Consider the following 24,722-nt stretch of genomic DNA (forward strand, 5'->3'; position numbering starts at 1 on the left):
ACCACGCACACCTGCGGCAAAACAGCGGCGTCATTGTGCTGGAGCGACTCGAGAACACGGCCCACTGTTTTGTCTCGCAAGTCGACAGGAGCACACAGTGCATAGCAGTTGATCTGCGAGGCCCCAGCCAGGGTCGGCGTGGGATGACGGGTCGTTGTCCACTGGCGGGCCGCGTCAGCGTTCTCTGTGGACAGGCTGCCAGCAGGGCCATTGTGGGCTGGCTGAGGCCGGTCTTCGGCGCGAGGCGGCGCTTCAGGGCCCTTATGGGCTGGCTGGGGCCGGTCCTCGGCATGAGGCGGGTGCTTCAGGCTGATGCATAATTCACACGTGTGTGGCGATACACGGCGGCCGCTGCGGCCCTGGGCCAATGCCTCTCGAGGTCTGTAGCCCGCCAGCCGAAATCCGGCCCTCTCTGACCCATGTGACCGTCAGAAGACAGCGCCGCTTGACACCTGCGAGTCATGGCCGAATTCCTCTAAATCGCTGTGTCTAGTGTAAGCCTCCAGATCAGAGGGGGGCGTGGCCCCCATGCCCTCTTCGGCTACGCCAAACAAACCAGGAGCGCGGTTGGGCTGGTCTGAGCTGTCGTGCCGCCTGCCCCGGCCCGGAAAGCGAACCTGCTCTTGTATTCAGGTGCCAGAGCTGGCAGAATACCCCTGTCTGGTCCACACGAGATCTTCTAATGAATGTCACTCTGGTATGCGCGGCGTCAGTGTGAAAATCCAATCATTCGGCATCCGAGCCCAATGTTAAGCTCCCAAGTGAGCGCAGACTGGCATGACGAACGCGGTTAGTTTGGGCAGACCTCGTCAGTTAATTATCAGATTGTTGGTTCAACCTATTACCTTGTTCGTCGGCGGTGTCTGACTGGCCTCGTTTGTCGTCCAGTCGAAACATCTCTACAAACCTTTTCAATAATATTTATGTTGGGATTCATAGCCAAACCGTGGCCAACTGGTCTCTTAGATTTGTATGTTAAATGACAGGATTCATCAAGGTTTTCGTCAAACTCAAGTAAAACATAATTACGTAAGCTGCTCAGTGTATTAGCGAGGACAATTATTCACATGGCTAAGACAGCAGTAATAGCCTTATTCCTCGGAGAAAAAACAGGAGAATGGAGATATAGATATAGCTGAGTTCGACCGCCGGCTATATATCTCTGTATCCATTCTCCTGGTTTTTCTCTGCGGAGTAAAGCTATTACTACTGTCTTATCAAACAAAACGGAGCTGTAGTGCAGCCCGTGACACTCATGGGTGTCGCGCGTCGCCTGTAACTTGTCTTCGCATTTCTCTTGCCCAACCGACCAGGCGAGATCGCGTCTTTGTCACGAAGTAGTTCAGGGCCCACCTGAGCGTCGACGGCCGCTCCCATGCGTGGCGCCGACTTCGGCGGCGGCCTCGCGAGGACCCAGCCGAGGACGACGACATTAATCAGCGGGCCGGCGCCGCTTGCACCAAGACTACCCCGCCGACGGCCGAGCACGGCCCGCCGTTGGTATGCCCGAGCTGGGAGAACGAGCCAGGTCAGACGGAGCCGGATCAAAGGGGAGCCGGTCAGCACCGGTGAGGTCAGGGAGGGTCATATCAAGGCGGGATCGATCGCACTATGGTCTGCCCGCCCCGTTCTGAGTGGGCGGGCCGCCGGTTAGAGGCCTAGGTCGGAGCTGATCAGGCCACGCCGGGGCTCGCGCAGCCTTCTCAGCGGTCGCACCAGGCCCGCCGGCTTGTGTAATGTCTTCAGACACCTCAACGCCGGATGGCTGCGGTTATTAATGCGGCGGCCTCACGATAAACGGCGCAGGAATTTTCACCGATTGTCCGCCGAAACCGGGTCAGCATTGTTTTTGTGAGCTCCCCAAGGTCGTGCGGGATCGGGCGGGCAGCTGGCGCTGAAGAAGCGCTCTGCTGGCCGACGTCTTCAGAAGATTAGCCATTGTATTGGTGCCGTTTTGCATAAGGCAGAATAATTTCCCGTGATAGTATGCAAACGAAAGGCCTGGGCAATGACGCCATGAGGTGTCCGCTCGTCCCACGTCTGTACGACACAGTGACCTGAGGATCACAGCCTGCTGCAGGCTTCTGAACCGATCGGGTTTCGACACATTCTAGGTTTTGACTTTGATGATTCATGCTACACCTTGATTTTAGAATCAGCGTTTTTCTGCGGGTCTTGTGAAGTAATGGATTCAGCGGAGCCGTATGTTCTTCCATGTTATTGTCATTCACCGCCATACCTTAAAACATGAGACGATATCCTGTCATGCTAATCTCATGCGTTTATCAGATAACTTTGACATGTAGAACGTGGCAGTGATGTTGAACATTCCGAAACGTCACTTCATGAAAACAGTCCACGCATAATAACACGCCTTGAGGACTGCCGGTAGGCTTAGGTTACTAAGCCTCAGCCTCATGTCTTCAGGCAGCCTGTCAGGCTTCTGAATATCGGGTTTTAACTCTGTCATCAGGCAGTCAGGGGTATGTGGTGGTCTTGGCCCGGAACTTGTCCTGTCCGGCAGCCGTGCGTTGGAGCTGCACCCGTCAGGCAGCTGTATGTTGGAGCTGCACAGGCGCTAACCCGTCAGGCAGCTGTATGTTGGAGCTGCACCCGTCAGGCAGCTGTATGTTGGAGCTGCACCCGTCAGGCAGTCGTACGTCTGGTCGGAGCTGCGCCCGTCCAGCAGCCGTATGTCTGGTCGGAGCTGCACCTGTCCGGGAGCCGTGCGTTAGAGCTACGCTTGTCCAGCAGCCGTATGTCTGGTCGGAGCTGCGCCTGTCAGGCAGCCGTACGTCTGGTAGGAGCTGCTCCTGTCCGGCAGCCGTAAGTCTGGTCGGAGTTGCGCCCGTCCAGCAGCCGTATGTCTGGTCGGAGCTGCACCTGTCCGGGAGCCGTATGTCTGGTCGGAGCTGCGCCTGTCAGGCGGCCGTACGTCTGGTAGGAGCTGCTCCTGTCCGGTAGCTGTATGTCTGATCGGAGCTGCGCCTGTCAGGCAGCCGTACAGCTGGTCGGAGCTGCACCTGTCCGGCAACCGTATGTCTGGTCGGAGCTGTGCCCGTCCAGCAGCTGCGCGTCAGAGCTGTGCCCGTCCAGCAGCCGCACGTCAGAGCTGCGTCCGTCCAGCAGCCGTACGTCTGAGCTGCGCCTTCCGGCAGCCGTACGTCTGAGCTGCGCCTGTCCGGCAGCCGTATGTCTGAGCTGCGCCTGTCCGGCCGCCGTATGTCTGGTTGGAGCTGCGTCCGTCAGGCAGCCGGTCGTAAAAGCCGGGAGGTGGGGCCGTCGGAGGCGGGCTGGGGGCGTTTTTACGGGGCGCCGGCGCTGCCGCCCTCTGCCGGCACCGAATTAGCATCAGTAAAGTCCCGCTCAACTCGCCGCAGTGCCCCGCCGCCCACTGTCAGACGGAGCACGTCCTGCTGGCGGGCGTGCCGCCGTGATCGGGCAGCAGCAGCAGCCGGCAGCGGCCGTCCAGGCACGGCCAGGCGTCGTCCTCCGCCCCTGCTCGTGGATTGCCATGCGGTCCTGCCAGGTGGGGACGTGCCATGCCGAGGACGACTGGGTGGACCGAGATGGATGGAGATTTTATGCAGAGCGTGGGTCGTCGGGTCAAGGTGCGGGTGTTTCAAATGACTGGGTGGGTAGTGATTAACTTAAAGGCGTTATAAGAATAGCATTTCATGCTACCATAAGCAGCATGACACCCATAACTCTCCATGACAAAAAGTCACCAATTGGTCGGGGTCCTTCGGAGGAGATCTTTACGACGTACTCAGCTGCTGAGGCTGTATCGCGTTAAGTGTCTTTGACAGTGGAAGCAAAACAACCACGTTGGCTCCGGTACACTTACATACCCATGAACTAGAAACTAATGGCAACACCTTGGCTTATACGCATTTGTTGTCATTACTTGTTTTTACTGGTGCCAGTCTTGTTTGCGCTGAATTGGTGTGAGTGATTTCACACGCAGAAATAAATGAAGAGTTCAGAGCTAGAGTTGTTTGGCTAGAGTTTGGAGCTGGTGCGGTGCGTATGCCCGATATATCCAGAGGACCGGCTGTGATTGCCGCGGTAGGGGCCCGACAGCCCACTGGTGGGCGAGTATTCAGCTTGGAAGGCGTCCATTGTGGCCACAGGCAGCCATCCATCTATACCCACTCATTCTCTGTCCGTCCCGCTGTGGTGGGGCCCATCAGATCGGGTCGGCCAGTTCAGCTGAAATGGGAGCAGCTGCTCAGCTGGCAGTGCCTCAGATCAGATCAGGGCGCCTCCGAGCAGGTCAGAGTGTTTCAGATCGCATCAGCGTGCCGCAGGTCAGGTCAGGTCGGCTCCGGTTGCCGCCTCAGGCCGCCCCAGTGGTGAGCTGGGGCGGCCTGACGGTGCTGACCTGGGCGAGTGACTTCTCGGCCCGTCTCGTGCCAGTCCGCTGGTGAGCTGGGACGGTCTGACGGTCCTGATCTGAATGGTAGTCTCTTGCCAGTTCGGTTAGTGCCAGCTCGCTGGTGAGCTGGGACGGTCTGACGGCCCTGATCTGAAAGGTGGTCTCTCACCAGTCCGGCTCGTGCCAGCTCGCTGCAGACCGAGCTGCTGACTGCTAAACAGCTCGACGGTGCAACAAACCTGACGTCACGGGCTCCTCGGAGTTCTAGAGAGGAGTTTGCAGTTGCCAAGAGCTGTTGGTGTTATTCGGAACTTGCGGTGTGTCGGCAAGGCACACCGCAAGTTCTGGAGGTAAAATATGGATAACGTATTAGAGACAGACATATACAGCGTTTCCATGCGGTTAGTGTATTTCTGTGCTATGGTTGTCCCACAGCCTTGAGAGTAAGCACGTCTGAGCGGGCCGTTTATCCTCAAGCCATGAACTCCCATAACTGCCGTGAGCGATTCTTATCGCGTCGCACAGCTGTCTCACATGTGCGGGCTGACCTAAAGAGGCACGGACGACCCACCGTTTGTGAAACCTTGCGCATGGAAATGATCATAGACCAGCCGTTAACAAGCCTGGAGACGTGTACCTAACACCAGGCAATGTTTCATATAATTGCGCTGCACGAAGGCCTAATTGCCATGTTCTTCCCTCAACAAGATGAGTGGATGAAAACTACGTGCTCAACTGCAGTCGTAGGTACCGATTGGGTGGAAGTCATTCATATCATACATGAAGATTTCGCACAGGAACCACCGAATGCCCAGTGTCATCCCGTCATAATGCATTCGCAATAAATTTCATCAGCAGGTAAAGGGGCAATGCAGCGCCCGTCCAAACTTTCCGCAGGCTCTGCGGCTGGCAAACACCTCTGAGTCTAAGTTCACGCATGCTGATAAGCCGAAAATATCGCCATCGTGCACATTTATCGCTCAGGGCAATTCTCACGGCACAGCTATCAGGATCTCAAACTGAAATCAGCACGAAGCCTAAGAATCGAGATTCCCAATCGATCATCAGCAGCCGCGCCACGTTAAGGCCGTCCAGACGAGCAGGTCCTTTCAGAAATGTTTCCCGCTGCGAACAGCTCAATGCCCGATCACGAACCAGACCGCAAGCAATCGACCACAAGCGAGGCAAGCGGCAGCCAGGGAGCATTCGCCACGCGCGCGTCTCTCCCTGACGGTGGAAAGTGCCGCCGTTGCCCAGCAGCCGGTCGTCTGCGGCCGGCGGCGCGCGCCGCGCTGGCGCGCCGCCAGCCGACGCTGCTCGGCAGGCGCCGGCGGGAGGTCCTGCTCGGCGGCCGACGGCGCGACCTATCGAGGTCAGCGGCCGGCCGATCCGGGCCAGCCGGCCATGTCGACTGCCGAGCGGGCGAGCGCGCGCGCCGGCCCAGCTGGCCGCCGGCCGGCGCTGGCCGCCGAGCCCGCCGCCGACCGAGCTCAACTCCTGTTGGCAGGGACGGGCTCCTGAGGTCGTAATGGCGGGGATGAACGCTGGCGAAAGGTCACAGTGGTGCTGTGGAGGCCACGAAGACCACTGTGTCGTCCTGAGCCACTCTGAGGGAAGTGGCGTCGTGTGGGGCATCAGCACGGAGCCATGACGCTGGCGCGGCCGGCAGCACCTCTTGGATGACGCCTGGAGTCGATGAGTGCAGCTGCGGTGCTGCAGCCACGGCCCAGCGCGGCGGCTCCCGCACCGGATTTTACGCCCTGTGACTTCAAATACCGCGAACAAACGGTGGCAGCGTGGCTCGGCTTTGCGGCGAGCGCCGGTCGCCTCGGAGTCAGGCGACAAGAGTGTTGTCACCGGACCAGCGAATGGGCGCTGACAGCCGGACCGAGCACGATCCCGCACTGTCATCGTCTGGAGCCCGCCGCTCACGCTCTACTTCTCCACCCCTCTGCCCCTCTCTCGCTCCTTCCCCCCACCCTCTCTTCTCTTCCTCCTCCTTACTCTCTACGTTCCTCTCTCCCTCGTCCTCGCTCTTTCCCTCCCCATCCACCGCGTTCTCCTCATTTATGCAAGAAACCGTGCAGATAACATCTGTTGCGCGTTTAGTGAAAGGAGCATGGCGAAGACTATCACGTGGCCGTTACCCTAATTCAGCGCCGAAGTCTTTGTACAGCTGGGCTGCAATTATGAAGGAACGAACTACTCTCGCGTAAAGTAGAAACTGTGCCCCGCGATTCCTATTGGGGCCGTGATCACCTCGTCAAGGCCCCAAAGCCTGGCGCGCATTCCTTCGCGGCTTCCTGCTCATTGAGGCGACAGCCATTAAGCGGCGCTAATGGTGATTGGGACACTCCATCATGGTCGGGCCGAAGCGTCCGGCGCCGGCCTCTCACGCGACGTTTCAGGCCGCCGGGGAGCGCGTCCGTGCCGGCCGGACGCCGCCAGGCAGCGTGTGTGGAGATCCCAGGCAGGGTGGGCCCGGGCCGGGCCGTCGTCACCTGTCCCGCCGGCCACTGTCGCCGGCAGCACGTGTGGAGATCCCGGGCAGGGTGGGCCTCGGTCCGGGCCGTCGTCACCCGTACCGCCGGCCACAGTCGCCGGCAGCACGCGTGGCGATCCCGGGCAGGGTGGGCCTCGGTCCGGGCCGTCGTCACCTGTACCGCCGGCCACTGTCGCCGGCAGCACGTGTGGAGATCCCGGGCAGGGTGGGCCTCGGTCCGGGCCGTCGTCACCCGTACCGCCGGCCACAGTCGCCGGCATGCCCCGCGCACTTACCGGAACGACCAACGTGTCAGACAGCGTGTCAGATAGCGTGTTTTCAGGAATGGCTCTTTGCCGGCTACGGGCGTACGAGAGTCTATTACCCAGTTAGCCGCATCGGCTATGTCTGTTGCTATTGCCTGCCAATCACCTTAGGATGCAATAATGCGAGCACTTTCAGCAATGTTGCGTTTCCGTTCTGGTAATCTAAAGATGAGATAAATGTTGTTGTTAGGATCATAGAATGTTAAAGCAACTGTAAAAGGAACGTTTACGGCGTTGTTCCTCAAGGCAATGCAGCTAGCATTCTTCAGATCCCCAAACCGCGGTCCCATCACGCCACGTGCTCCTGAACGACCCTCGCTTCTCGTCAGCAGTATGCAGTCGGTTACGTGTCCCATTTGTCCACGCATGCCTTGTGCGATAGCTGTCTCGCTTTCGCAAGGACGCATGCATTTCGATTATCGGCTTTGTCTCAGATCACACTTTGTGACCACAACTAGCCCACGTGGGAGTTTGTATGCATTATTACAGACACCCATAGATCATGGCACGCCAGTAACACATTCACGGAGGTGACGCACGTAGGTGCACACTTTCTTCCCACGCAGCAGCTTGCGTTATCGAAGGGAACCGATCGGCGGTGTCAAGTGTGAGGTGTTAAGCGCTTTCACACCTTCACAAATAGAATCGTAAATTCCCAGCGGCTGCTGTGGAGGCGGGCACGCGGCGACGACTTGGCTCACAGCTGTGGTCGTGACAAGCGTTGGGCAACAGTCAATCCCGGGCGCGCCCCTCACGGTGCGGCGGGACCGGGGCGGGCAGCTCGCTCACGACTCCGGGGGGGGGGGGGGGATAGCCGGGCATGCTACATCCAGACGGCGAGCCCAGAAACGAGCGCCGCCACCTAGCCCATTCATCCCGCTCACGCGGCGCCCTGCGCCGGCGCGGCGCTGGCCCACGCGGTGAATGAATGGGATGGCCCTCGCTCCGAGGTGGTCCTGTTTACCGTCTCGTCCCACCTCGTCCCCTCCGCCGCCCGCTCGCGTATGTTCGGAATGCGGCGCTCGTCCGCCGCGAGCCGACACCCAGAAAGGGGGCCGGCGGGCGGGGCAAGCGACATGAGCCTTTCGTGGCACGGCGACCGCCGCGAGGGAGAAGTGGCGGCCGGCGCCGCGACCGCGCTGTCCGGCAGCGTCTCGCTTGCTGGCGCCAAGCGGTCACCGCGCTGAGGAAATCCAAAACAATGGGGACGCGCGAGACACTTTCGTCCGGCGCGGGCCGACTCCAGCGGCGAAGCGGAAGCGGTCGGACACGACATCGCAGGCGCGCGGGGCGTAATTGGCTCTGGAAAGTCGCGCCAACCGGCGGCAATGCGGCGGCGCACGCTCGCCGCCATCTGCCGCCGAGGAGCCGGGGAGGCCGGGTCACGACGGCCGGAAAGGAGGTGCGTTTCTCTGAAGTCGCGCTCAGCGGGCTGCCCGTGCCCTCCGTCCGTCACCGGCGACCGAAAACCGGGCGGGACCGGAGAGAGCAGACCGGGGGAGATGGAATAGAGAGAGAAAGAGATCTGATTTTGATCCCATGTGACCCCACGCTCCCTGAGGTCTTTTCGAAATCGACGTGGGTGCCGATCGAAGCAAAACTCAATCGTAGAACGCCAGCCGCTTGATCGGACTGGCATGCCTTGGAGACGCACTGCCGGCTGTGTTCAGGTTTCCCAACTTTTGTTGGTGGGAAACATGTCGACACTAATGACGAGGACAATTACACGCATCGCGAACTAATTGAAGGGTGATACCAAAACCCGGACTTCTCGAACATCTAACACCATGTTGCGCTACAGCACGACTGAAGCACCTATCGGTGACACCAAATCTGATGTTACACCCCATTTGACAAAAGTGAGTGTCATCAGAGACACCGTTATACTTCATTCGGGACATATACTAAAAACCGGACAAAATGATGCATCGCACCGGCCATTTACAGGTGCAACCAGAGCCGATATGACACTCCTATTTTGCACGGGCACCGCTAGAGCCAACGTCACGTCGCCATTTGCGTGTCTCACCAGTGTCATTGTTTCGCTGCTATTGGCGTAAGTAGGTGCCCCGGATCCAGAGTTACACCCCTTGTGACGGTAACAGTCCTGACCGAGTCGTCGCTGCAACTCCGCTGCGATCGGCCCATGTGATCAGATTTGATGTCCGATTTGACGCCCTCAGGAGTCAACTACCGCGACGCCAGCAGGCGTCAACTACCCCGCCTGACACCAGCAGGCGTCAGCGGACGCGCCATAACTCCCCTGTGCGGCGGCCGGCAGGTGTGACCGGCGCCGATGTGACGCCCGCCTGACGCCACCGGACGCCATGCAGCCGGTCGAGCTGTACGGGTGGGTGGCGGCCGCCGCCGCCGCCCCTCTCCAGGTCACGCTGGCCGTCGGCGTGCTGACCCTGCTGCACGCCTGCCGCGGTCGCTGGCGCACCGTCGACCTCTTCCTCGTGGCCGTGCTGGCGCAGCAGCTGCTGGCCGCCGTTCTGGCGCTGGGCTTCGCGCTGCTGCGGCTGATGCGGCCGGACGCGGCTGCCGCCTGCGCCGCCTTCGCGTGGGCCTGGACGGCGCTGCGTACTCTGCAGGCATCCACGGTGGCGTCCATGGCCGCCGACCGCGTGCTGACCGCCCAGTGGCCCTACAAGTACCGCTACTCGGTGCGCCGCAACCAGATCCGCTACCACATCGGCGTGCTGGCCACGGTGGCCGTGCTGGTGGGGACGGCGGCGCTGTTTTCGGCCGGGCAGAACGCCGCCGACCAGCCGGCCGCCTGCACCTTCCTGCCCTACCGCATCAGCGGCAAGTTCGCCGTCTTCCTGCTGGCGCTGCATGTGCTGCTGGCGCTGGTGGCGGCCGGCGCTGTACTGGCCGTGCAGACGCTGCTCTGTCTGAGGCCGCGGCTGCGGCACGCGCACTCCGACCTGAACCCGCTCAACCACACCGCCTCGGACACGTCGACGTCGTCCGGCTCGGCGGGCGCGGCGCCCCGATACGGCGCGGCCGGCGCCGGCACCGGCGTCGCCACCCTGCCGCACCCGGTCAACCGGCGCCGGCGCCGCGCCGCCCGCCGCCTCAGCGACTTCCGCTGGCCGACCGTGGCGCTGGTCACCGTGCTCTGCTACGCGCTGAACCACCTGCCCTACCTGGTGAGTACGACGGCGACGCCATACGGTCCGAGCGGCGAATCGGAGGGGCGCGCGTAGCTCGGGCGCCTACTTCGACCTGTCGGGAAACTGTTAGGCGGCTCAAGTTTTCTCGCGAATGCGTGTGAATGCACCACGCACGTGCATTGCGTATGTTACGTCTATGCATGTTAATTCATCTCTGGTGGAAATGAATGAAGCGAATTAGCTTTCTGTGCAGATAACGCAATGCTACGAAGTATATAAGTATTTGGTTAGATTTGTGATGGTTAAAGTAAGTTAGTTACTAGCTTGGAATCGGAGTGCAGCAGCATCCCCGGGTTAAAGTTCGTGCTCCAGGAAGGAGCCTCTCAAAAAACTGTTCTGTCAGTGCTTCGAAGCTCGTGTTCCGGGCATAAATCATCAGGATTAACTGTAGTCAGGTTTTCCCATCGCTTATAGCATATGAGCCAGCCTCAATCATAATCTCTGAGGAGCCTGGCTCATGCGTCGAACCGATGCATCGTGGTTTTAAATAGAGCATGGATGAAGCTGGTGGCATCATTAAGCGCCATTACGTGAATGACAGGAAGGCGGGCATCAGCCGGGCGGTTGATCGGTTTTCAAGCGCGGGCTCGCTGCGTATCGACTGGCGACAGCTACCCGGCGGGTCATTAGCGACGCGGGAGCGCCGTCCGTGCTGAGCCGGGCGGAGTGGGCCGGCCCTGCTGCGCCAAATGACGGGCAGCGCCGCTCGCTACAGCTGCCGTCCAACAGACACGGCACTGTCATTGCCGCGGGCAGAGCGACTGGCAGCGAGAGCGGGCGGAGAGAGGGGCGGCGCCGCCGGGTGCCGGCAGCGCGCAGATGTCGCTGATTTTACCGTTATGCCAACACGGCCGTCATCGCTGGGCGGCGGCCACCCACACGACAGAGTACAGAGCATCGGAGCAAACGAGAGAGAGAGAGAGAGAGAGAGAGAGAGAGAGAGAGAGAGAGAGAGAGAGGAGAGAGAGAGAGAGGAGAGAGAGAGAGAGAGAGAGAGAGAGAGAGAGAGAGAGAGAGAGAGAGAGAGAGAGAGAGAGAGAGAGAGAGAGAGAGAGAGAGAGAGAGAGAGAGAGAGAGAGAGAGAGAGAGAAGAGAAAGGAGAGGGACGTACAAAGACAAGGTAGCCATTCACGGACGGTAAGAGAGACTGTCGAGACAGGTGAGGGGAGTGGAAAACGGCATAATGAATCATTGTTGTTCTTAGCCCTATGCTTCCTTGATCGCTAAGGCAAAAGGGTTAGGATGATGGCCCAAAGCTTAGGGGTTTATTGTAGCAGCTCAATCCCAAGCTTTTACAAATAAAGCCAGTTTGTTTGGGAAGCTGATTTTGTACCACCCATCTCTCCTGCCCTCTCTCCGCAGCTGCTCTTCCCCTTCCGTAGAGTAGTTCCCAACGCTCCGGAACAAAGCACACGCGCGGCCTCATTCCGAGATCCAAGCCGTGGAAAATTCGTGCGGAACTTGTCTCTGAGTGACGAGTTGTTTCAATGTTCGACGTAAAAGGATGGCACCGTTCCCATGGCAAGCATTGTTTTGGATTCTTTCGGGAGAACATTTTTCCTAATTCGCATTAACCTATACCTGCTGTGAAAACGTAAGCGGCCAAGTCACAATGCCAAGACCAGGGGCTTAGAGATGAGTACATTGGGTGACACTTTGAGCGAGTGCTTTCACCGTTCTGTTTGGGCTTTTGAGTGTACAATGTGCGCGAAGTCAACAGTCTTTTGGCGGATTACGCAGTGTAAACGCTGAATATGCATGGCACGCTTCATGCTCCAGTGCTACTCCATCTTTATCTGCTGGTTGCTGTTCGTGGTATATGTGGTGAAGAGACTGGATTGCAACCATGCACGTGCATCAACGGCGCTTCTAATGTTATCGAACAGGAGAAGGAATAATAGGGTCCGTGTGATGCGTTTCATGCCAGCAGTCTGGAAATGGTCAGCTTGAAGTTCTTTTAAAGTAGCTTCGCTTCCAAAGGCCCCTAACGCAGTTTGGAATCAACGCCAAGCGTTTCGCTCCAACAAACGATATCGTGGCATTGAAAACCACCCAAAATGGAAACACACCCGTTTCTCAGCTTGCAGGAGTGTTGTCATCGAAAATGAGAGATGGTGACGTCGAATTCGCCTATTGGTAGTTCGGATGTATTTCTCCTCAACATGCCGTGCGGCTCGTGGTTTGCGGCATAGTTGGAGTCAAATTGTTGGCGTTGTGGGGTGGGATCCGTCGTGTAAATCCGCATCAAATATGCCACTTGGAACTTTTGATCCAAACTTCGAGCATCATGCAACAAACCACTCGCAGTTATAGACTTTCACCATGGTATTTCGAACGTCTGCCAAGCTTCAGCAAAAAAACCTTCTACAGACCCCTGACCGACCCGTCTCGCAACGCCCAGTTCAGCACCGTCTCTGACGGAACATGAGGTTTCAGTTCAACAACGACTTCGTTTGCCCTCCGCTCTTGCTTTCCGACGTGGTCCGACGCTATCATCTCTCCGCAGCGTGACACAAATCACGAACAAATCGCTTCAGCACCGCACAGTTCACCGCACGCCTCCGACCATTGCCCAGTGTGAGTTCCCGCCCATCATAATCGCACCGGCGCGGCGGCCTCGTCTGACCGGCCGGCATCCGGATCGGGGCGCCGTCGCTCCGGTCCGTCGCTCGGTAACCGGGCGCTGCGCGGCGCCTGCGCTGCTCGCCCCGCGTGCGTCCGTCCGCCGACTGCATGCAAATGGCTGCTGAAGGTCAGATGAACTGCGCGCCGACTCGCGCAGCGGCGCGCGTGTCTGCGGCGCCCCGGCCTCTCGTGTTACGGCCGCGCTGAGAGATAAGGGCCTCTGTCCCGGTGTCACGTCTGACGCCGTCTGCGATCGCGGACGGCAGACGTCCTACCCGCTATCTGACGGCGACGTGGGTCACCAGCAGCGGCTAGCCTCTCCAGTGATCACAAGCGGCAGAGCGGGGTCGCTGTCTACCGCTGCCGTGGTTACAATCATGAGCCTCGTTGTCGCCGTTTGTGTTCGGCCACGGCGGCGGCCGCGAATGGCTTCCGGTCCAGCGCGGCGGTGAGTGAGGCGGGCCTCCGCCTGAAGCAAGCACGTAGCCAAAGGGAGGGGCAGGAAGGCTGGTCCTCGCCCTTCGTGCCAAGGTGAGAAGCAGGTGACACCGCAAAGCCTCAGTAGTTGAGTGTGACGTAAAACTCTAATGACACAAGGTGGTGTTCGTGCTCCCCTTTGAGCTGCTGCGGAAAGGCGTGGCCCTTTGACAAACGAAGGAAATCGTAGTGACTCTCTACAAACTTCCGTTACCGTAGTCATGGCCTAGCTGCGGGCCTGGCCTGAATTGTTCGTTACATTAAACGCAGCGCCAGCTTTGCTTCCAATAAAAAAGCGCCCTGCCGGGCCTCCCGGATCATGAATGTGCGCTCTGGTCGTTAACTGCCCATCGCGTGGCCTTCGCCATCGCCTGGAGAGCGGTCCTCGCGGCAAAAACAGCAAAAACGCATCAAGGACGCACGTAGGACAGATGTGGAGCTTTGATAGCCTGCTACAACAGCTTTCGTTGGGCGCATCATGCATGTCAGGAGAGAGAAGCTGTGGCACATACAGCAGCGCATGTATACTCAGGTATGTGCTGTGGATGTGTTCCGTCGGAGGTCTGGCCGTCTCTGAGAACGCGTGACCACTAGAGAGCCTGTTGACTGCTTCGGGCTGTTGATCGTTTCAAGGTCAGGATATCTATTTCGAGGTCATTAAGGATCCTTAATATCAACGAAACCACCATTGTAGAGGATTGGAATACGCAGTGACAGCTGTATGAATCATTTCTTGTCACACCTTTTCTTAATATCTAAACATAAGTTAAGATTCTCCCAGCAAACAAATCCTGAAATGTCACGAATGCTCAGGAGAGGGGTCCTTACCAAGATTGTCCAGGTAGGATCATCCAACAGACATCACGCCTATTTCATCGCCTACCTCTAGACCCTCTAAACCTTTCTTCCACCCCTGACCCGAGAGCGTGAGTAGCCCGAGCACGTTTCATGGTCACCCCCCGGGCTGACCCTGCCCTGTTACACAACGGCCAGCGGTCCCGAGTCACGGGCACTCCACTGAGGGGCAGGGGAGGAGGAGTGCCGGTCCGCCGAGCCGCCGCCCCTGGCACGAGCCGATCGAAATGAGCTCCGATGACGTGGATGACTTGTGTTCATGCCGGCCGCTGGCGCCAGAGGGGCTCTCGCGGGCGGTGAGATCTGGACCAGTCTCGCTGCAGCGCGTCCCTCACAGCGGTGGATGTCTGACTGGACGAGGCGTGCTACCGGCCCGTAAAGAGTAGCGGTAAGACGCGAGAAATGCTCACTCATTTATGCGATCGGACCTGCACGCATTGTGCTGAGGACTAGGGGAAATGTAAGTTAGGCATTTGTAGCCATCTGACAAACGTTCACCGCAAAACGTGTCCTTTCCGCGCTACGTGGTGAGAAAACTTTCTCCATATTGACTGGCACTATAGCTTCTCTGCGTCAGTGGCGAGTTCTCTCCAGAAGCCAAGGCCCTAAAATGTTTCAAAATGCTCCATAGCCATCGTCCGTGAATACCAGGATAGGCTTTTAGCTCACGGACGAGACAATGCCTCCTGGACATGCGGTCCCCTTACAGAGTTACGGACTTACTAAGTGTCTCGGCCTTGGAGAGCGCCGGTGCGCTACACTAATGGCCTCCAGACGTTGAGCGGCGACACGTCACCCGCCCATCCTCCCACAACAAACGGCCGGCCCCCCGCCGGCAGGTGTCCTGTCCCATCTCTGCACGCCGCTCCAGCTCCGCTCCGGCCCGGCGCCGTTTCGGCCCGCTGGCTTCATCACGCCGCGTTGCCGGCCGCGCCGCCCTTGTGGCGACGCCGGACCGAGCTCGCCCCGCTTTTGTTGCAGAGGCGCCGGTTGCGTGGCGGCCTGGGTCCAGTTGCGAGACTGTTTGGCGCGTTCGCCAGTGGGGTTCCGTTCCGGCCGCAGCTCGTACGCTGCTGCAGCTGAGCCGGACAGATCATGAGCGTGTGCAGGAGGCTGTCAAACATTCCCCGCTCTGCAGTCAACATCTTTCCGGAGAAAAGACCAGCCCGCCGTAGTACCCGATCGAGGTCGCATGCTGGCAGGCTGCAGCCTTCGGCTACGCGCCTGTGCTGACTCTGGCCTCAAACTCCCGAGTTTCACACGGTTGTCAAAGCGCCGGGTGGTGCAGAAAGGTAGTGGTCTGCCGCCCAGACTGCCTAACGTCGCTTACTTTCGTTACTGTCTGGACTGTCTCCCTGCTTCTCATAGCCTAGGACTCCAGGTTACGAGGATAGGACCCACTCTCCGTGAGTGGGACCCGCGCTCCGAGGATGGGACCCGCGCTCCGAGGATGGGATCCACGCTCCAAGGATGGGGCCCGCGCTTCGGTTGAACTATAGCATATGACCTCAACGTACCAGCCAAAAATTCCTAAATTATGTCTCGATGACTAGCTCTATAGCTGAGCTTGTTCGCTGTCACCGCGCAGCCACCGCCTCTCCTGACCCTGCGCTCCCAGCAGAGCGGCGTGCCAGGCCGGCCGGCTGCCTGTTCGGGAGGCGTGGCGCGGCCGCCGCCCAGGCGCGGCTTTGATTCCTGCAGCATCCCGCGCGCTGCCGGATGTGGCGCCGGAAGCGACTGTTGGTGATGGCGGGCCGTGGCGGCGGTGGCGGCGGCGGCGCACGGCCGCGCCGCCGCGCCGCCAGCCGCGCCAGCTCATGGCCGCACGCCCGCCAGTGCACGGCAGCTCACGTGCACGGCAGGCGTGCCGCGTGCACGGCCGCTGCACTCGCGTAACGGCCGACGTTGCTGAAATGCCTGAAACGTCGCTTCCTGTCGGGCGGTTGACAAATAAGGACGTGCCCGGAGCGCTGGCTGAGGCCGCGCGACGCAGCTGTCGGCACGCCACAGCCATGTACGCAGCGCCGGACCTACCGGAGCGTCCTTGGGCTGGACATTGGAGGACTTCGTGTCATCCCGCGCGATGCGGACCGGACCGTACGCCTGCTCGGTTTCCTTTGTCCGCCGCTCAGCGCAGCTTCTGGCCAGCGTCGTCTCTGGATGCCGCCTCCGAGATGGGAGAAGTGCCGAGTTCGTGACGTTCGGGTTGACTGCGGCTGAGCCACTCCTCCCATGAGGATGCGCCTTGGGCGCTTGCCGGTGTGTCGGAGCTTTCTAGCGATGCGAAGCGACCGGTACGTGGCATCGAATTGTCGTGACTTTTCGTGCCGCCACTTCACCTTGCCTGACCGGTGAAGCGTTCTAGGTCGTGAAGACTGTCAAAAATGTCTCACCTTGAGTTTTCGGTTGGGCGGTGAAGTGCCGCGGCCGGCGGGCCCGGCTGCGAATCGGTCTCAGAGGTGTTTATGCCATACAACACTAGCTGCCAATGTTCCGCGGCCCACCTTCCGTTCGAGACACGTCCACGCGTGCGCGCGGCTGTGTGGAACACGCTCACAACTCCGGCTGTTGTCCTACAGGTAATTTTCACCGGTGACAAATCGGCGTGTAGCCTTCGGATGAAATGGAGTTCGAGAAACCGGCGGAAACGGTGACACGACCAATTAATTCCTGATAAAAGGCCCCAAAATCGCCGTTATGTAAGGAGTACCCGAAGAGTGCAGTCCATTGCAAACATTCTGTTCGCTTTTTGAATGCTGTGACTCGGCTGTCAGCTGAGTCTGGGTGGGCACACGCACCCCAGCAACAGTCTGCGTCCGGATGGGCGCACGCGCCCTGACATCAGTCTGCGTTCCTGGCGTCAGAGGGGTGCTCTTGATTCCCGACCTTGCGGACACATTCACGCCAGGCTCGAATTTACCCGCTCTCTCCAGGTGACGCGCTACGGGCCGCCCGTCCTCCGGTGTTGCCAGGACCCGCGTTGTCGGTTAGCCGGGGCTGGGTCCGGGAGGCGGGGGGGGGGGGGGGGGAGCGGCGGCGAGAGGCCGCACCCGGCGCCGACCGGCCGTTCCTCGTTAGGGTGCTGTTTGTCACGATACGATCGGACGAAGGGCGGCACGCGACCCCCGGCGCCGTCTCGGACCGGACCACCTCACGCACACCGCTGATTGGCCAACGCTCGGGTCACAGGAGTCGTGAGCGCGCCGCGGAGGTCACCGGGTGGCGGCCGGGCGGGCCGCGAGGATGATGGATAGGAGCGTCGACTGATTGTGAAATCTAGACAGACGAAAGGTTTCGCGGAATGCAAATGCTTGTCTTGATTCACGGATCCGAAATTTGAATATTCTGACAATGCTGCTTTTTACCTTCAGCAGAGGTCATCTCGCTTTGATTAATGTCATGCTCAATTTCTTTTCTTCGATTGATGTGTGTAGATGTACCATTTTATGAATGATGGGGAATCGCGGATTGTTGATTCCGTGACAGGATCCGGTACAGGCATTATTGATGAGCTCGTGGGATCAGTGTGAAACTACAGTCAGATGTTGATGTTGCTAATATTAGGGGCGCATGTGTTAAAAATTAATTATTTCAGCTATAGTCACACGCATCCATTCGCATGTCACTCGCAGTCAAGCGACAGTGAATAAGAGCGTGGCGGATGGTTCCAAGAACCACTTGCACGTATGATCCGGCTATAATGGCTTATCGAGCAGATGCGGCTATTTCGACATGCAAATGGCATGATCTCGATTTCTGCAATCGCGGCTTACGCCTCAAATTGCCATAGCTTTCAATATGCGACGGATGTACTTTCCTTAGATCGTGCACTTCGGACGCCACTTTGCATCCATAAATTATTACTTAATTATCTGGCTATATAGCATCAAATCATTGAATGGCTGCGTTTTCTCTGCAACCGATTGCATAGATTGACTATTTGGCCTACTTCATTGTGCTGTCAAATGGCATATGTCCATTGCTGCTATAAGAACCACTATCAGGCCCGTAAAACCATGTCTGAGCTTGCTATATGTCACGTCAGACAAGCATTGCAAGCGGTCATTAAAATCTTACGCGATTCTGCGCCGGCGTAATGTTTTCTTCTTGCTCGTCTCATCCATTGTAGTACGGCTTAGAAAGCACTTTGGCATGTTAAACGTCCCCCGCTGCAAAGGACCTCGTATTTCCTACCGTTGCCAGTGAATCCACAAGGTCATGTTGGCAGCCGATTCCCAAAGAGCGTTTGGTGCCGGTGCGCGCAGCAGCCGCTCCCCGGGGGCTAATAGCCCGCTGCCTGCCGGGGTCTGCCCTAGCTCAGGGCTAACAGGCGTGGGATCCCAGCGGAGGTGTCGGCGCGCGCAGCAGCCCCTCCTCGGAGGCTGATCGCCAGTTGGGGTCTGCCCGAGCCAGGGCTAACAGGCGCGCCATCACAGCGGAGGCGCCGGCGGACACATCACGGAAATCGGCCGTCGATGGAGGCGTGTGACCCACGTGTAGCCAGCTGACCGGAGTTATTAATGATGGAATCAAAAGCATGCATGCAGCAGACGCTCGAGCCCGCCCAGCCGTCAAAGCCCCTCAGTACCTGGCTCGCCGGGGATTGGGTGCTCAGTAGCTCTCATCGTCTCCCCCGAGTGAATGAGTGATGTAATGGTGTCTGTGCGTGATGAGCTGCTCCCGCCTCATGACTTACGACCCCAACCATTTGGCCTCATTGCGGCCTCTCCACCGAAGCCATCCCTGCTATTCATAAGCCTTGCCGCGGCTTTTCGCTTTCCTAAAGTTTAGTGCATGAATGGAGAAAGATGAAAGGAATTTACATGTAAAACGGCTGGGAAACAAAGCCGGCAGGGAATTCATGCTGGCAAACAGAATGGAACATCCGAGGATGAGTGCAGCATCCCGGCCGTTTTTGTGACAGGGTCGCCATATTGTAACCTGTGTGTGATTCACCTCTGTGCCCTTGCCGTTGTAGAATGATTGGGAGGCAAGAGTTACGACTTATAAACCGTGCATTATCATGCGTTCACAATGAGGCACTGGATGTGTCAAGTGATGGATTTGCCCGCTTTCTGTCGAACAGCTAACACGCGAGCCTGGGGGTGCTCTTTTGGCATGACTGGTTTGAAGAGACTCAAGCAACTTGCTTGTGTTTTGTGAAATTAAGGTAGTCTCTTTCTTTGCGTGTTAGTGCCGGTAGATTTCTATGACGGTGATATTCTTCTTAAACTGGTGGCATTAGATTTTAAGAAGATGGGATGCAAACTTTTGCAAAGTTTTTCATGCATAATAATTTAGCACTCAATTATGGAACCCTTTACATTCAGAACAATTTCAGCTGCCTTGGGATCAGCGAAATGGCAAAAATGCAAGTCGTTACCCAACCGTGGAGCCTTGCGAAAATAAGTGGGCACTGCCATGGAGCCAGGTCAAAAATTGGCCATGAGGCCAAATCAAAGGTCAAGTTTGCTGAAAATCTGGCTATTCCAGCTTTACATGCATTTTTTTTAGAAAACAAGGCAAGTAGCAGCATGTAATACATAGAAACTTGTTCCTTGCCTAATTCTGAGCCTGTTGAAAAACAGTTTTGAGCGTATGTCTATGACGTAGAGCTCTGTTGATGCATTAGTATAATCCGCGCCGCACGCGAACGGCGGATTCGTCGGTTGACGCCCGCCGCCACCGCCGGCCGGCCGACCGCAGATCGCCGCTCAGAGTTCCAAAAACGCTGCTGCTCAGAAACAGGAAAAGCTAGAAACACGTTTTTTGATGTTAAACACACGCAGTGGTGTTCCAAGGGCCCCGGGAAACTTGTGCACGATCACATGACGTGCCAGGGCAATATCCCCAGAAGACCTTACGAGATCCGCGCCGACCCCGCTTCCCACCTCATCCCCTCTCTCAGGTTCAGGGTTAAATCGGCCGCAGCAGACGGCTGGCGTCGGGCCGGGCGCACCGGCTGCAGTCCGATGCCGTTCCTGTGCGCCGGCTGCAGTCCGATGCCGTTCCTGTGCGCCGGCTGCAGTCCAGTGCCGTCCCGGTGCGCCGGCTGCAGTCAAAGTGCCGTCCCGGTGCGCCGGCTGCAGTCAAATGCCGTCCCGGTGCGCCGGCTGCAGTCCAGTGCCGTCCCGGTGCGCCGGCGCCGTCCGGCCGCCTCCCCGGTGCGCCGGCTGCAGTCCGATGCCGTCTCGGTGCGCCGGCTGCAGTCCGATGCCGTCCCGGTGCGCCGGCTGCAGTCCAGTGCCGTCCCGGTGCGCCGGCGCCGTCCGGCCGCCTCCCCGGTGCGGCGGAGCCGGTCCGGCACGGCCCGCGCGCATTCCTCGCCGCCGTCGGGCCGCGACACCGCGCGACGTTTGAGACATTTCTCCGACATAGCGGCCAAGGCCAGCTGGACGGCGTGCCGGCGGACGGCCTGCCGCGTTTGCTGTCCACGGTATGTGCGGCACGCCACGGTCCCCCTGACCCAATATGACCCGTGTCCCTCCGTCCGCCGTGCCCAAGTGACGGTGTAAACACCGTCGAGTAGGCCGCTGCCGCCATGAGGCTGCGTGACATACTCTGCTGCAGCTTGTGTTTGTACCTGCAGTAGGTTATAAGGCTGACCAGGATATGGTGGATGACTGTTGGCGCACGGTTGTTTTGGCTTTGACGCTTATTTCTGCGTCAGTTACGGCCTTAAAAGCGCTCGGCAGGTCGCTCGTGGCTTGACTTGCACACCAATATATCTGGCCAGGGAACTGGCGAAGATGCATGCATGACCACTGACCATTGCAAGGTGTCGTGACGAACAAGTCCATTTGTCGAGGTGCACAGATCACGTGCTTGTTGCCAGTTGCATGGCCTTTAATAGGATGGTTAGAGTTCGCGTCAGGGTAGAAGGAGACCGCCGTCTTGTTAGTGAATTGATCACTTCAGGCCAGTCCACCGAATCCATTTGACCATGTGACTAATCCCCTGAGACCACCAGACCGCTCCCATCAGACCAGCAGACCGCTTCCGTCAGACCGGCTGACCACTCCCGTCAGACCAGCAGACCGCTCCCGTCAGACCAGTCGATGGTTCCTGGTTTAACCAGTTGACTAATCCCGTCAGCCTGCACCAATAATCTCATCATACTGGCTAAATGAGCCGTAAATGTGCCGGAGTGGCGTCCGTCAGCGGTCTGCGGACGGAATGGTGTCCGTCGGTGGTCCGCGGATGGAGCGGTGTCCGTCGGTGGTCCGCGGACGGAGCGGTGTCCGTCGGTGGTCCGCGGACGGAGCGATGTCCGCCGGTGGTCCGCGGACGGAGCGGTGTCCGTCGGTGGTCCGCGGACGGAGCGATGTCCGCCGGTGGTCCGCGGACCGAGCGGTGTCGCTGTGGGTCCGCGGACGGAGCGCGTGTCCGTTCGTGTTCGCGGACGAGCGGTGTTACGTCGGTGGTCCGCGGACGGAGTCGGTGTCCCGCCGTGTCCGCGGACGGAGCGGTTTTCCGCCGGTGGTCCGCGGACGGCGCGGTGTCCGTCGGTGGTCCGCGGACGGAGCGGTGTCCGTCGGTGGTCCGCGGACGGAGCGGTGTCCGTCGGTGGTCCGCGGACGGAGCGGTGTTCGCCGGTGGTCCGCGGACGGCGCGGTGTCCGTCGGTGGTCCGCGGATGGACCGACGCGTCCGTCGGTGGTCCTTTGATGGAGCAGCGTCCGTCGGTGGTCCCCGGATGAAGCGGCGTCCGCCGGTGGTCCATTGATGAGTGTCCGTCGGTGGTCCGCGGATGGAGCGGCGTCCGCCGGTGGTCCCCGGATGGACCCACGCGTCCATCAGTGGTCCGCGGTCCGGCCGGAGCGGCAGAGAGAGGTCGACACCCGACGCCGGACAGCGGCGCGCCGCTCAGCCAGCTGGCGCCGCTGCAGCTAACGGTCAGCGCCCGGCCGACAGCTGATCCGTCGACGAGCGACACCACCGTTCGCCGCCGGCGACGCCATTAATGCCCGTACATATGCCGGTGCCGGACCGGCTTCCCATGACGGCGCGCGCGGCCGGGCGCCGGCCCGCACGAGCAGGGGACATGTGGCGGCGGCTCGGCGCTGGCCGCGCTGCTCCCGGCCAGTGGCGCGCCCAGCTGGCCGCGGTGCCGCGCCCGGCGACGCTCACGGCCGCTGAGGCGTGGCGAACACGCTGATGAACAACGGTACAGCGCGCTGAGAGTCGGACGCCTGCTATGGACCAACACGGCTCGGCCGACGCTCCGTTCTCGGACCGCGCTGTGGCGTGGTGGTATGTGCCAACGTACGCACGGGTGGTATGCAGTTGTACGTGTACTATACGCAAATGCATATTTAATTTTTTTCGCAATGCAGAGAAGGTATGTGATAGCGTTGTTGAACGATCGATCGAGGCCCACTTCGCCCTTCGAGATGGTGACTGGAAGAGGTGAAGCTGGGTATTCTAAAATGCCAGAACATGCCATTGTACAATGCAGTACCATGTACAACACACTAACATCGGGTAGTGTCAAGACACCATTTTGATATTTAACTTAATAATTTGCAGCATTTTAGCTGGTTTTTTAATCAGGTCTCAGCTTTTTAGTGAATCTGAATTAGCTTGCATTTTATTCGGGATGTAAAGCGGTTAAAAAGGCCATAAAGGATAAAGTGGAGATGCAACGAAGCCAGAGATATGTATGCTCTTGATCCGTCTTGTTGCGTGTTAAAGGCAAGTAAAAAGTGTGATTTACTCCCGCAAAATCAACGTTTTCACAAGCGGTCCGTAAGAAGTAACTGACCATATTCAAGCAGCTTGTGTGCAGTTTTTCGATGAATAATACCTCATGAAGCGTGGTTGAGCCCTAGACAGCTGGAAAACAGGGAGGCCAATTTCACCTCAGGAAATGATTTGTTGCTTCCAATCGGAAGCCCTCCAAGCGTTACCGGGCTCGGCTCCGCGCCTCCATCTGGGTCACGGGAAATCACGAATCGCGTCCGGGTGAAACTTCTCTGGTGAATTTGACCCCTGACCAGCAAAACAGTGTTTAACCGTGAGAATGGGAGACCGGGTTTGTGCGTGCGTGAGATCGAAGGAAGAAATAAGTGTGAAAGCCAAACCGATGCCGACACCTAGACCAAAACCGAGACCGGGACCGAGACCGAGACCGAGACCAAGACCGAGACCGAGACGAGGTCGGGGCAAGATCGATATCAATACACCACTTCGGGAAGGCCAGAGACAGCCTGTGAAAATGGGACATTATCCCAGGACCGTACTCCCTCCTATGATTCTGCAAACGACTACTCTGTGCCTCTGACTGATGCACTTTTCCGTGACGCTCTTGCGATAATTTGGCGCGGCATGCATCTGGTCCATTCAGCCCGGTCCATCTGCTCCTCCCCATGCCCCCTCATGCCCCCTCTCTCGGCTACACTCACGGGGCGAGACGCGCTCACCCGCCCATCTGTTCCTCATAATGCAGCCCTTTAGCACCCCGATCTGCTCGATAAAACGATTGGCCTAATCGTGCGCCAGGCCCCGGGAGCCATTCACAGGGTGGGAAACACAACTGTTGGAGGCGAGACGACCACACGGCAATGCGGAGGTTTGAAGCCACGCGTCGGCGCGATGCCGTTTCAGCGATGACGGCGCCCCCGGGCATTGTCCGTTTGAAATGGCAACGGGCTCACCCTAAAAAGCGCGCCAGCTAGGCGCCCTCTGAAGCCAAGTGGGGACAGAATGCTCTACTAGCAACCCATTGTCTTCGTTCGATAAACATTGCAAAAGATGAGCGAAATGATACCGATATGTTACGACGATGCCAGATTTGGCCCTTGCTTATCAGGTGGCCAGTGTCTTGTTGCCAAAAAAGCGTAGCTTCGTTGACCTTGAGCTAACGCCAGAGAAGTGTTGTTGGAAATCGGATTACTTTACCGGTTTGGACTTTACCTAAGGCAATGTGATCTATGTCGTGTTCATCGAGGCCAGCTCGATCATATGTCCAATGCGACTAAAGCGTTAAGACCTGTGTCATGTTGACTGAGACCATTTCGACCCACTGACTTTGATCTACATTGTTTTAATCGCTGCTAGTCTTTGCTCTCTCGTTTGGATCAAGTTTGAACCCATAAATGGCGCGTAGGGCTCCGGAGTACGAAGGGCATGGTGACAAAATAAGAACAAATTAGCACACTTCACGTTTCGAAACGATCCGGAGGGGGCAGAGACTAACGACAGAAGGCTCTGCGAACCTATCCTGGCAATGCTGCAGGAACCGATGCAGCAAGAATGCAGGCGTTCTAGCGTCGAGTCTACGAACTTCCAGCAGACACACCGTCCCAAGACCACGGCGTGGTTTCGGCAGCGTGTGAAAGTGTGATGACCACCTTCCTTGCCCTTCCGTTTTCGCCAGAGCCGTTTCTGCCCCGTTATTGC

The 24,722-nt window shown here is 58.4% G+C and overlaps 1 protein-coding gene across 1 annotated transcript in view; it reads left to right on the plus strand.

Annotated features, from left to right (window-relative positions):
- Window positions 1-10,233: 10,233 nt before the first annotated feature.
- LOC119097344 (uncharacterized) overlaps window positions 10,234-24,722 on the plus strand; it is a 37,019-nt gene continuing 22,530 nt past the window's right edge. Inside the window, exon 1 of the mRNA XM_037220391.1 lies at window positions 10,234-10,341. The gene's annotated coding sequence lies outside the window, so the exon portion shown is untranslated. The remainder of the gene's footprint in view (window positions 10,342-24,722) is intronic.

Source organism: Pollicipes pollicipes, unplaced genomic scaffold (genome assembly GCF_011947565.3).
Source record: "Pollicipes pollicipes isolate AB1234 unplaced genomic scaffold, Ppol_2.1 Scaffold_4295;HRSCAF=5057_pilon_pilon_pilon, whole genome shotgun sequence".
NCBI classification, from domain to species: Eukaryota; Metazoa; Arthropoda; class Thecostraca; order Pollicipedomorpha; family Pollicipedidae; genus Pollicipes; species Pollicipes pollicipes.